Source organism: Pogoniulus pusillus, chromosome 5 (genome assembly GCF_015220805.1).
Source record: "Pogoniulus pusillus isolate bPogPus1 chromosome 5, bPogPus1.pri, whole genome shotgun sequence".
NCBI classification, from domain to species: domain Eukaryota; kingdom Metazoa; phylum Chordata; class Aves; order Piciformes; family Lybiidae; genus Pogoniulus; species Pogoniulus pusillus.
In genome coordinates, this window is record NC_087268.1 from 13865352 (window position 1) to 13879658 (window position 14307).

Here is a 14307-nt window from a genome sequence, read left to right on the forward strand (position 1 = left end):
AAGCCCTCCTACCAGACAGCAGACAGCCCTCCTTCCACAGCCAGCAAAACACAACTCGGCTAATGCAGCAACAGGTTCAGCGCTGCCAGGCTCAGGCAGCCTCCGAAAGGTAGACACGGGGCCGAGCACGATCGCTGGCAAATAAACAGTTCAGCGCTGCCTGGCTCCACCTTTCGTGTTTATGTTAGAGGATGTCGGAATGCATTGTTTCAGGCGGGCCGTGGCACTACCATCCATACATCGCTTTTCTCTCCCCCCTCTGTGCGTATTAGCACCAAGCGCCGAAACCTATCAGCCATTCTGCTCCGTAACCTTAGAGCTTTAACACATGCAGGGAAGGTGTAAACATATCTCTTTTGACAGGCAGGCTACACAAAGCCCACTGATGATTTTAAAGTCATGAGATCTTTCAAGGAAGACGCTCCTGAAGATAGGTTTCCCCAGACAATAGAGGAGCAGGGAAAATTGATCTTGATGAGGAAGAAGTCTTCGTTATGAGACTGCTCGGTAAACAATTGAAAAGAGAGGGCTATTCTCCCTCAGCACTCCTCCCCCTCCCTTAAAAACATATATATATTGGGAAGCTTCTGCCCCTACAGCTATAATAATGTGCTGTGCTTATGTCTCGAACAGGTGCAATGCATATAGTACATGGTGTTACAAGGACAGAAATAAATCTCTCAAGTTAAAAAAAAAAAAAAACAACTATTCCCCGTTGCAAACAGGCCAAGGTTATTTAAAATATAGGTCTAATTTGAAGAACGTTTCCCCCCCCCCCCCCACTACTATATGTTTCTTTTTGTGGGAGGGCTTAGAAGGAAGGGATGGCAGGGAGGCAAAGATCAGAAAAATCAATAGGGGTAAGCAGTTAGTAGGTTACAATAATTTTGTCATCTCTTGAAGAAGATAGATGCTGCTTCTAAAATAATTTTCACTCGGCCCTGCCTCTTCGTCAGATGTAAACTTACACTGACTCCAAAATTCTGTTGATTTTAATGGCAACTGCAAGCGTGTGAAAGTAGCAGGAAAACAAGGGTTTGTACCTGCATTTCATCTTTGGACATAGGTTCCCCATGAACTTTATTTTTGCATGGAGAAAAGGAAGTGCAAAGGGGGGAGGTGGGAAGGGAGGGGGAAGAAGAAAACTTAAAAAAAAAAGGTTAAGTGATATTCCCAAGGTTACACTGTAAAATCAGTGGGAAAACAGTCAAGAACCCAAATTTCCTGATGCTTAACACAGAATTTGCCTGAAGTAACCCATGGCCACCTAACAGTTTGAAGTGCTCTATGTAAGCCAGTTGAGTAGGCTCCCTCTATTGTCAGTGGAGAGACAGGCACCTCCCAAAAGTGATTCATCCAGGCTTCCTCTCCTCTCTCTCTCCCCACTGAGGAGAGAACCTACACAACTAGATTAGGCTAGGCAGCTAGCATGTAGTTGGCTAAAATTAAGTAAAATTAATCTCACTTTTGATCTAAAGCTCTATTAAAACATCCTGCTTCCCAAAATACATTTTTATTATCACATTTATTATTAGGCAATATATGCCTAAATTGTGGTGATCAAAAAGGGATAGCCTGCTGACTAAAGGAGACAGGTAAACTCCCTAGATTCATGGATTTGTAGCCTCAGGCTGGCTGGCTATTCATGATTCACACAGGCTTTATAATATTAACCAGCCTGGTGACTGGTGAATTTGATTAGTTTCATCCACTGGTAGCTGCTACATATTTTTGTATTTCACTTATAAACACTCTGCTTTCATCTGTAGGTACAGTAAACACAAAAGAATTGATTTCTGGGGGGGTTTCTTGGGGAGGTTATTATTGGTTTTGTTTTTCAAAAGGTTAATTTTCATGACTCTTTTCATCAAAAAAAAAAAAAGCCTTTCTTACCTTAATGTATTAAAAAACCTCTATTAGGTGACTTAGTTCAACTCCTTTTGTATTACTAAGCTACCTACAAATCTGGTATATGTAGATGCTGCACTTACAAGTTACTCCAAATACATATTGCAAAAATTTAACCCCATTACATGCTTGCTCTCTGACCATATTCACCTTATTGAAGGTTATTTAAGGTCAGAAAAGCAGCATTTGTAGACTTTGCTTCTAACTGTGGAAATGTGATCTGGCCATGTTTCTACCAGTTGACCACTGACTACCTCATTTTTTCCATGTGTAAAATGGGCTCAACTCTAGTTCCATATATTTATGGTACCATCTGCTCATGAAGTGCTCCATCTTCCTATCTCAGCCTGGAATTTCTCAGAGCTTTATGGGTATATACTAGAGGTAAAATATACTTCCTTGAGGGGATCTGTATCAAAGCCAGATGACAAAAATAGCAAGATTTTATATATGTCTACTCAACTCAAGTAATAGGAATAGTCCTTGCATTTAAAATTTGAAAATCAGGTATACACTAAAATGAGGATATCAGACATAAGAAAGTCTTAATACTCTAGAATGTCTGACCCCAAACTAACATTCATTACTCAATCATACCTACCTTACACGTACAAATCTGGAAGTAAATTCAAAGCGTGCCAAGTTTGGATAAAACATAGACTTGAACCCTTCATATTTAACAGGGAATCAAGTTGAAATATGAGTTCTAAGTTGGAAACACTTAAGTTAAAAGAAATTTGCAATTGATCTAGATCCAAAAACTGTTAAGTTGGGAGGCACCTACATCCTTACTTCCTGTAACTGTCTAGAAATGTGATACACGCATCTGAAATCAGGATCAGGGGCCAAATTTCTTCACATTTTGAGGAAGCCTGAATCTTAAGAAGAACATTAGAACACAGACTGTTTCCATCCACTTATAGCAACACTTAGAACCTGCCCCAAGCTGGAACCCAAATCTATCCCTCCCAAAGTTTCACAGAGCTTCTGTGCATGCACAACTGAAGAACTTAAACCAAACATATTTGTTTGACAGCAAATATGAAGCAGCTTCCAACTTAAGCCAGATAATCCCATTAGCCACAGTCTTTATAAAATCCAAATATCTGTCTGACTTGAATGTGAAAACCTTCCAAGATGTGATCCACACAACTGGGTTCTTGCCTGCAAGCCTTTCTCAATGGATCCAAACCATTAATGGACCAATTCTTTGCTGTAAATAACTCAAGTCTACCTAAATCACACCAAAAAAAACCCCCAAACCCCAAACAACCTAACACCAAACCAAACGCCAAAGCCAAATCAGCCAAACACAGAAAAAAATCAACAAACAAAAAAAATCAAACCAAAACCCACAACAACCCCCAAAACAAAAAACATATTGGAAAAAGAATCCTGAGTGGTGCAGTTGAACAAAGAATCCCAATTTAATATTTTCATAAAATCAGCCAGGTTGGAAGAGACCTCCAAGATCATCCAGTCCAGCCTAGCACCCAGCCCTGGCCAATCAACTAGACCATGGCACTAAGTGCCTCAGCCAGACTGTGCTTCAACAACTCCAGGGACAGCAACTCCACCACCTCCCTGGGCAGCCCATTCCAATGCCAATCACTCTCTCTGGCAACAACTTCCTCCTAACATCCAACCTAGACCTCCTCTGGCACAATTTGAGACTGTGTCCCCTTGTTCTATTGCTGCTTGCCTGGCAGAAGAGATCAACCCCCACCTGGCTACAGCCTCCTTTCAGGTAGTTGTAGACAGCAATGAGGTCACCCCTGAGCCTCCTCTTCTCCAGGCTAAACAACCCCAGCTCCCTCAGCCTCTCCTCACAGGGCTGTGTTCCAGGTCTCCTGTGCTTGATTGAAATTTGTCATGGTTTGGGTGTTACCTGCCCCCACCCCCCACCCCCCCCACACTTTGGAAAATCACCCAGACTAGACTCAGTGGCTCTGGAAATTGAATGAAGCTTTATATTTACAGCTTAGCACAATACACAAGCAAATATTTACAATATATACAGCTATAGACAGAAATAGACAAGGTAAAAGGTAATACAGAAACACAGCAGCCCTCCCAGAAACCTGAGTCCTCAGGAGGAGCTCTCAACTACCCTTCCACCTTCTCCCCACCCCTCTACCTTACCCAAGACTTTGCCTTATGCTCAGGGTAGCTTGAAGGGTCAGCCAGGGGGGTTAGGAAGCAGATGGATTAGTCACACAGATGGCAGGTTAGGTTAGAGAGAGAAGTGCAGCCCACACAGTCAGAGAGGGACTCTCTTACCTATATTTATGTTCTTGTACATCTCAGCAAGCCTATGGGTGAAGTAGACATCACCATTGTTTCCTTTTCACAGCCTGTAATCTAACTCTTCTCACCAAAACACTCTAGCTAGGCTCAAACTAGCACAAAATTGCTCAGTGAGAGCCAGCTCACTTTCACACCACAATCCTGTAGGCCTGCAGCTCCTTCTCTCTATTATGTGAGTGGGTCAATGACTGTGCTTGGTTCAGTTGCAGGAAGAGGACATATAACTGCTCACAGCTTTCAGTCTTGCCCTGTCACAGGACTGGACACACACCTGCCATGTGATGTTGAGGCTCTGCATGGAAGTCACAAGGCTTGGCCACACCAACAAACTAGGCAAGGGAAATGCTATCACACGCCTAGGACTGCACCTCTCCCACTGCTGCAGCAAGGAATTTTGGTCGTGCCACACACAGGGTCACCTCATGAGAAAGAGGATGGATTTGGTATTAGGAAAACTTTCTTCACTGAAAGAGTGGTCAAATATTGGAACAGGCTGCCCAGGGAGGTGGTGGAGTCACAGTCTTTGGAGGTGCTCAAGAACTGTGTGGACATGGCACTTCAGGACATGGTTTAATGGGCATGGTGGTGTTAGGTTGATAGTTGGTCTCAATGATCATAGAGTTGTAGAATCAATCAGGGTTGGATGGGACCACAAGGATCATCTAGTTCTAACCCCCCTGCCATGCCCAGAGACACCCTACCCTGGATCAGGCTGACCACAGCCTCATCCAGCCTGGCCATAAACACCTCCAGGGATGAGGCCTCAACCACTTCCTTGGGCAACTCATTCCAGGCTCTCACCACTCTCATGGTGAAGAACTTCCTCCTCACATCCAGTCTGAACCTACCAACCTCCAGCTTTCCTCCATAATGATCTTGGAGCTCTTTTGCAACCACAACAACTCTGTGGTTCCACAAACAGAGGGCCCTCAGCTGTCATAGTAGAAGGCTGAATTGTCCACCCTGAAGGCAAAACCAGGCAACGATGGTCTTCCCAGCAGATGAGAATACTCGTTTTGCTGTGAACTTGTCATCTTGGTTCAGAGTTTAATCTCTAGCATCTGCAATTTGAGAGACAAACCCCTCTCTAGGAAAGCCTTACAACTAATGAAAACATGACTAGCTCTATAAGGCAGGTGCAAAATTCTGGTGCTTGGCACAGCAGGGGCCCCACCTACAGTCCTCACAGGGAGCTGCAGAGCCTTGAGAACACCCTGATCTTCAGCAGAAAGGGAGATTGGAAAAATCAAATTGCTCACCAGAAATGTGAATGACTTTCTTGCAAACAACAGGATTCTGGATGACTGACTAGGAAGGAAGGAAGGTGCTTCTGTGCCAAGTAGCATGGCTCTCCTTTTTACACTGCCGGGAACACCAAGATGTTGAGTCTAAACACGTATTGTTGGAAACCACAACCAGAAAAGGACTCATGGGATCATACAACCATGTCTGAGACTAAGAGCTACTTCAGCTGAAAGAAAATGGCATTTTAGCAGCTAGCTAAGAGCTGATTTTCAAATTCTAAAGAAGTTTAAGTGGCATTGACTCCATTAACTGGTTGAATATTCTGCCCATCCTTGTGGTGGGTTAACACACTGGTTTTGATATACTCCCCATGTCCATCCTGTAACAGTTCCATCAGTGCCTTCAGAGAGCTCCACTTTACTAGGAGATGTTCTTAGAAACCAGTCTGGTTTAACACCATGCTGGTGAATTTATAGTGCAGTCCTATTTCAGATGGTATAGGCAGGGCCTTATAAATGCTGGCAGCAACATGTCTGAGCCTGATTGCTTCCACTTAGTCCCCTTCACCACATCTCCTAGACTCCCCCAGTATATCACACCATCGTGTTGCCAGCCCAATAGCACTGGTGATTCAGATTTCTCTACTGGTGTCCTGCAGTGTCTCTGCAACTTTGTTCAAATGTAATGAGAAAGATGCCAATTAAAAAAGCAGAAGAGTCCTGCAGCTTGGCAGGCTGATTCAAATTAGATACCTGTATGAAGTGATTAAAAATAGGTTTTCTAAACCCAAAGATAACAGGCGGACAGTAAGTTTGATTTACATCAGCAGGGGCCAGCAAAAACGTAAAAGAACCAGACAAAGGCTCTTTATTCCTGCAGATCTACAGGTGAAGATGCTGAGGGCAGAAGGAAATACAGCACAATTATGGTGTCTTTCAATATGCAAAGAATCTCAATTGTTCTCCCATCTCAGCAGTCATTACTTACTGCCAGGCCTCCAAACAAGTGACACTTTTGCTTTTCATTTGGCAACTTTGATCCATCTTTTCATAGTTCAGCTATCTATACACATTAAAATATATATATATATAAAATCAAATTTCACAACTTTCTATGTAAAAAAAAAACAACCAAGAAAACAAACAACTGACATTGTCCTTTTACAGCCAGTAAAAAGCAAATGGAAAGAGTTAATCAGTGATTGGGAAGTCAGGCCTTCCTGATCAGAAGTTCAGACTATGTTGCCTCTATGGATCAGGCTCTCAGACAGCCCAATTGATTGGAAAGACTGGGGCACACTTGCTGAACCACAACTGGCTTTTCTAATGTTGATTTTTTTTCCTCTCAATCTTAGAATGTCCTGAATAATAGATCAGAAGCAAAGCTGACAAGTCTCCAACAGTTTCAATGGATTTGTGAAAATCTGTCTGCAAGTAATATGTACCAAGTTCCATAAATGCCTACTTTCTTTTATGATGCCTCTACCAGCACTTTGGTAAAGGAACATTTTGCATAATGACTGTTCTCTTACAGCCCTTAGGCCACTTTGCACAACGGCTGTAAAATGATGTTTCCACTGCATAATAATCCCATGTCAGATACAACAGTACTGCAGTGGCCTAGTGCTGAGCAAATATTACAGAATCACAGAATTGTCAAGGTTGGAGGGAACCTCAAGGATCATAGAATAGAATCATAGAATGGTTTAGGTTGGAAGAGACCTCAAAGATCATCCAGTTCCAGCCCCCTGACACAGGCAGGGACACCTCCCACTAGAACAGATGGCTCAAGGCCTTGAACACCTCCAGGGTGGGAGCATCCACAGCCTCCCTGGGCAAGCTGCTCCAGTGTTTCACCATCCTCACTGTAAAGAACGCTTTCCTAATATCTAGTTTGCATCTCCCCTTTTCCAGTTTCATCTAGTTCAAACACCCCTGCCATGGGCAAGGACACCTTCCACTAGATCGAGTCACCTGGAGGCACATCCAGCCTGGCCTCAAAAATATTCAGGGATGGAGCTTTCACCATCTCCCTGGGCAACCTGTTCCAGTGCCTTGTCACACTTATGGTGAAGAACTTTGTAACATCTAATCTAAATCTACCTTCCTCCAGCCTAGGTCCATTCACCTTAGTCCTATCACTACCTGACATCCTAAAAAGTCCCTCACCAGCTGTCTTGTAGACCTCTTTCAGATATTGGAAGACCACCATAAGGTCTCCTTGGAGTGGAGCCTTCTCTTCTCCAAACTGAACAATACTGACTCTCTCAGCTGTCCTCACAGGAGAGGTGCTCCAGCCTCTTATCACCCTCGTGACCCTTTTCTGGACATGTTCCAGAACATCCATATCTTTCTTGTAATATTGCTGCTATATCGGTAAATTGTGACAGTGAGATCTACACAGTATGTCCCAGTGAAGGAAATCCCTTATTTTTATACCCATAAACACTGAGGTTTAAATCCATCAACTGGAGAGCTGGGCAAAAAGGAACCTAATGGGGTTCAACAAGAATAAGTGCAGAGTCCTGCACCTGGGAAGGAATAATAAACTGCACCAGTACAGGCTGAGAGGTGATCTTCTAGAGAGCAGCCCCATGGAGAAAGATGTAGGAATCCTGATGGACAAGTAGTTATCCATGGCACAGCAATGTGCCCTTGTTGCAAAGAAGGCCAATGGGATCCTGGAGTGCATTAAGAAGAGTGTGTCCAGCAGATCGAGGGAAGTTCTCCTAGCCCTCTACTCTGCCCTGGTGAGGCCCCACCTGGAATATTGAATCCAGTTCTGAGCACCCCAGTTCAAGAGGGACAGAGAACTACTTGAAAGAGTCCAACAGAGGGCAATAAGGATGATTAAGGGCCTGGAGCACTGCCTGATGAGGAAAGGCTGAGAGACCTGAGGCTTTTCAGTCTGGAGAGGAGTAGACTGAGAGGGGATCTAATAAATGTATATAAATGTCTGAGGGCTGGGTATCAGGAAGGAGAGGACAGCTTTTTTTTCTATCACAGGATGCAAGTGACAAGGGGCAATGGATGTAAACTACAGCACAAGATGTTCCACCTCAACATGAAGAAGAACTTCTGTACTGCAAGGGTCACAGAGCACCGGAACAGGCTGCCCATAGAGGTTGTGGAGTCTCCTTCTCTGGCGACTTTCAAGACCCATCCAGATGCACTTCTATGAGACCTGCAATAGATTATGTAATCCTGCTCTGGCAAGGTGGTTGGACCCAAAGATCTCCAGAGGTCCCTTCCAACCTTCAGCTAGAAAAGACAACTAAGATCACCGAGTCCAACTATCACCCTAACACCAGCATGGCCATTAAACCACGTCCCAGAGTGCCACTTCCACATGCTTCTACAAAATCTTCAGGGACAGGGACTCCACCACCTCCCCAGGCAACCAATTCTGATGCTTGCTATACTGATACAACAAACTCCAGAATACCAGTAGCGTATCAACATACTATTTTCCAGTTCAAAATCCAAAACCACCACAAAAAGTCTTCAGATTCTCACATGCTTTAAACCAACCTCCCATACACATAAATACACCTGGGATATTCATGTGTTAGCTTTGTCTTACATGTATCTTGTGTTGTAATTAGTTAACACCTAATAACCTCTGTGGCCTCTCCCCTTACAGAGCATGGAGGTGTTATCTTTCTTTGCATCAGCAGGCCATTTGTGACCAATTTAGCTGTTAAGCTAACATCCAAGGCCCTCATCCAAGATGTGGAGTTACAATGGAGTCAGATCTTGTTTCACACCTTATGATGAACCCTCTATTATATAACTACATGGTTCTCAAAAGGTTGCCTATGATTTGGTTATGAAGAGTCAGGTTGCAGTTTAGTCAACATTTAAGGGCTAGAAATTTGATGATTTACTTAGGGAAATTCATACTGAATCCATCACAAAGTGCACAACAAATTGTAAAAAGGAATTTTTAACATCTGAAACAAGCAATGGCAACAAAAAAAGTCAGATAACTGAGATGACTATCAAAGATTTTCCTTTTTTGCCCCAGAAAGCTGGGAGGCATGCTGGAGGACTTGATTGCTGTCACCATAACTGCAGACAATGATGACATGAATCACAGTGAATATGCCAAAGCTGCAGGTGGCCATCACTTCACTTGTAGCCACTCTAGTGATTGTTGCAACTCTAGTGATTGTCATATCAGTTAAGATCATAGAATCACAGAATCAACCAGGTTGAAAGAGACCTCCAACATCATCCAGTCCAACCTAGCACCCAGCCCTAGCCAGTCAACTAGACCATGGCACTAAGTGCCTCAGCCAGGCTTTTCTTGAACACCTCCAGGGACAGCGACTCCACCACCTCCCTGGGCAGCCCATTCCAATGCCAATCACTCTCTCTGGGAAGAACTTCCTCCTAACATCCAGCCTAGACCTGCCACGGCACAACTTGAAACTGTGTCCCCTTGTTCTGTTGCTGGTTGCCTGGCAGAAGAGACCAACCCCCACCTGGCTACAACTTTCCTTCAGGTAGTTGTAGACAGCAATGAGGTCCCCCCTGAGCCTCCTCTTCTCCAGGCTAAACACCCCCAGCTCCCTCAGCCTCTCTTCATAGGGTTTGTGCTCCAGGCCCCTCGCCAGCTTTGTTGCCCTTCTCTGGACACGTTCCAGCACCTCAACATCTCTCTTGAATTGAGGGGCCCAGAACTGGACACACACACCAGATTTATCCTGAATGAAGATCTGATCCAGGTGGGAAAAAAGTGAGGGGCATCACTAGCAGTATTTTTGGATGCTGCTATTTTTACCCTTTGGGTGCAGCAATATTTTCACAAACTTGTAAGCATGAATCCGTTCTACCTGGAAAATATTTATGTCAGCATTTGTAAAGATGCTTTTCCTTCAAGAGGTTAATTATCTTCTAGTTTGGGGTATAAAACTGGGGAGTATGCCCTCTCAGGGTATGAGAGTATGAATAGCTACTTCTGGAAAGAATAAAAACAAAAATGCAACATAAGTGTCTAAGGTACACAGACAGAAACTCCATACTTTGACTTTTATTTGATTTACTATACATAAAGTGGACAATAAACACCTCTACAGGAAAGAGATGGGATTGAATCTTCAACCATCAAACAAAATCTTGAGTAAGCTCTAGCAGTTATGCAACTGTCTTAAAAGGCAGGCAATGTTTTCTGAAATCTCTGGTAGGCTCCCAAGTACTTTAAGCCCCTTTCCAGACAATTACCAAAACTAGAAACATCTTTCTTTATTTTCTTAAAGATAAGGCTGTATGACCAACACACAATTGAATAAACAAAGCACAGCATGCACAACAATGCTGCAATATTTGGAAGGAACAACATTAAGTGTCATTATTCCATTAGAATCATAGAATCATAGAATCAACCAGCTTGGAAGAGACCTCCAAGATCATCCAGTCCAACCTAGCACCCAGCCCTATCCAGTCAACTAGACCATGGCACTAAGTGCCTCATCCAATCTTTTCTTGAAGACCTCCAGGGATGGCGACTCCACCACCTCCCTGGCAGCCCATTCCAATGGGAAATCACTCTCTCTGTGAAGAGAGACTTCACCAGGAAATCTCTTTGGTTGACCTAAGATGATTTTCCTCAAACACAAGCCCCGTGTGAAAGTTCCTTTATAAGATTTTTCTAGCATTTAAGGTGTGCTGGTTTGAGGCTAATTGGAATATTTTAATGAGAAAGATTAGATCATTGGTTGTGAAAAGAAAATAATGATGAAGTCTACATCATTTGTCCCACTCTGTCCTGAGATGCTTCCCTACTTGATTCCTCTTCACTCCACTCTAATCTCTCCACTAAACATGGCTACAAATAACAACATAAGCTTTGCTGGCTTTTGGTTTTGTTTGCCTGTCTGGGAAAGTAAAGGGAGAAAGGAAGGGTAGTTCTGAGCCCCTTCTGAGCATTTTCCCTTGTCCAAGAGTTTGGATTTCTATATTATTTCTATTTTATAGATATTTGTAAGTACTTGTAAATATATTGTGTATATATGCTTGTAAATTTAGCTTTGCTGTAAATATAGCTTCAACTTCTGAGACGTCTGAGCTAGTCTGGCAAATTCCAATAGTAGGGGGGAAAGATCCTAACCCACCACACTAGTTAAGGGGAAAACTGCATTTACCATGCAGACTGGAGCTGTAAGTTGCTGAAAAAGCTGAACAACTTCTCACAGCTGTCTTCTATCACACTTCAAAGCAGCTCAGCACAAAATTTCACCCTAAAACCCAGGTTGCAATTCCTGCTATATCCTCATGCCTAGTGTTTCTGGACATATACGCCCCACATATCCCACAGCTCCTTGTGCTAGTTTGAAGCTAGATAGGATGTTTTGGTGAGAAGAATTAGATTACAGGCTGTGAAAAGGAAACAATGGTCATGTCTACTTCACCCATAGGCTTGCTGAGATGTATAAGAACAAAAACACATAGAGCCACTGTCTGGGCTTTGGGCTGCACTTCTCTTTAACCTAACCTGCTCTCTGTGTGACTAATCCACCTGCTTCCTAACCCCTCTGGCCAACCCTCAAAACTGCCTTAAACATAAGGCAAGGTCATTCTGCCCCTGTACTCTGCACTGGTTAGACCACACCTTGAGTACTGTGTTCAGTTCTGGGCCCCCCAGTTTAGGAAGGACACTGAGATGCTTGAGCGTGTCCAGAGAAGGGCGACGAGGCTGGGGAGAGGCCTTGAGCACAGCCCTGCGAGGAGAGGCTGAGGGAGCTGGGGGTGTTTAGCCTGGAGAAGAGGAGGCTCAGGGGAGACCTCATTGCTGTCTACAACTACCTGAGGGGTGGTTGTGGCCAGGGGGAGGTTGCTCTCTTCTCTCAGGTGGCCAGCACCAGAACAAGAGGACACAGCCTCAGGCTATGCCAGGGGAAATTTAGGCTGGAGGTGAGGAGAAAGTTCTTCACTGAGAGAGTCATTGGACACTGGAATGAGCTGCCCGGGGAGGTGGTGGAGTCGCCGTCCCTGGAGCTGTTCAAGGCAGGATTGGACGTGGCACTTGGTGCCATGGTCTAGCCTTGAGCTCTGTGGTAAAGGGTTGGACTTGATGATCTGTGAGGTCTCTTCCAACCCTGATAATACTGTGATACTGGGTAAGGTAGAGGAGTGGGAAGAAGGTGGAAGGGCGGTTGAGAACCCCTGCTGGGGACTCTGGTTTCTGGGAGGGCTGTTGTGTTTCTGCATTACCTTTTAACTTGTCTATTTCTGTCTATAGCTGTATACATTGTAAATATCTGCTTGTATATTGTACTAAGCTGTAAATATAAAGCTCCATTCAATTTCCAGAGCCACTGAGTTTACTCTGGGTGATTTTCCAAAGTGGGGGGGGGGGGGGGGGGGGGGGGAAGAGGCAGGGAACACCCAAACCATCACACTACTACAAAATATCAGGCATAGGGACTGGCAGAGCTTAGGCAAACTTACTCTGACATGTCAGTATGAACAACTTCCTGATTCGGTTTTAGGGGGCAAATGAAGTATTACAGAGACGACAGAGTAAAGAAATTAAAATTGCTGAAGCATCAAAGGCTTATTCCTGTCAGTCTGAGCTGGGGCTTCAAGAAGAAACCATAACTGTTGCCCTGTGTATCAAACACACAGGAACCACCAGTTAAGATGTAACTATTTAACTAGCACTAAGGCTACCAAAATTAAGTGTAAAAAGTTTCACAAACCTCGATTGCCTGTAAACCATCTCGAGAGGATTAGTTTTGTGTGTAGGTGGGCAGGATTCATTATCTTTGAAACATTTGGTTAAAGATGTTTCTGAAAAAAAATAAATTAAAACCTAAATGTACTAGATGTAACAAAGAAAAAGAATGTTCTGGTCTGAATCTGTGATCTGTGGCAGATAGTTGTAATGGTTTGGGTGTTACCCGCCCCCCAGTTTTTTTTTTAATCACCCAGACTAGACTCAGCTGGCTCTAGATATATGAGTGAAGCTTTTATTTACAGCTTAGCACAGTATCCAAGCAGATATTTACAGTATATACAGTTATAGACAGAAATATACAAGGTAAAAGGTAATACAGAAACACAACTCCCCTCCCAGAAACCTGAGTCCCCAGGAGGGGCTCTCAACCACCCTTGCAGCTTCCCCCTGCCCCTCTCAACCTTACCCCAGTCCCAAGGAGGAATGAAGGTTCGGCCAGGGGGTTAGGAAGCAAAGTGGATCACCCAAAGAAATGGAGGGTGAGGTTAGAGAGTAAGATGCAGCTCAGCCAGTTCCCCAGCAGCAGCGAGACTATTTTATCTATGTTTTGATTCTTATTCTTACACATCTCAGCAAGCCTATGAGCGAAGTAGACATCACCACTGTTTCCCTTCCACAGCCTGTAATCTAGTTCTTCCCACCAAAACATTCTAACTAGCTTCAAACTAGCACAATAGTATTGTCCTGCTGTGGCAGGGGGGTTAGATTCAATCTCCTTGGGTCCCTTCCAACCCCTAACATCCTGTGATCCTGTGTGAATATATATATTTTTTTACTTTGAGTAAAGCACATTCTCTCACAAAAGCTAGACAAGACTAGTTCCAATCAGTCCTTTAGTTTTAGCCTAAAGGGGAATATTTTTTAAACAAGCTGAACACAATTTGCTTAGCTGTTTTAAAGGACACGTTTAGAAGTGTGTTTCTTCTCTTGAAATACTAAGTGAAATTCATTTTGTAATCAAAAGATGAAAGAGTCCATCGTTTAAAGCCAGAGAAACTAAAAGCAAGAAGTTGCATTAATGAAAATAAAGCCAAAGGTTTTATTTTACACAAGAACAGTCACCTCTGTTAAAAAAAAAACCCTGGAAGACCTGTTGAGGTGGTGTCA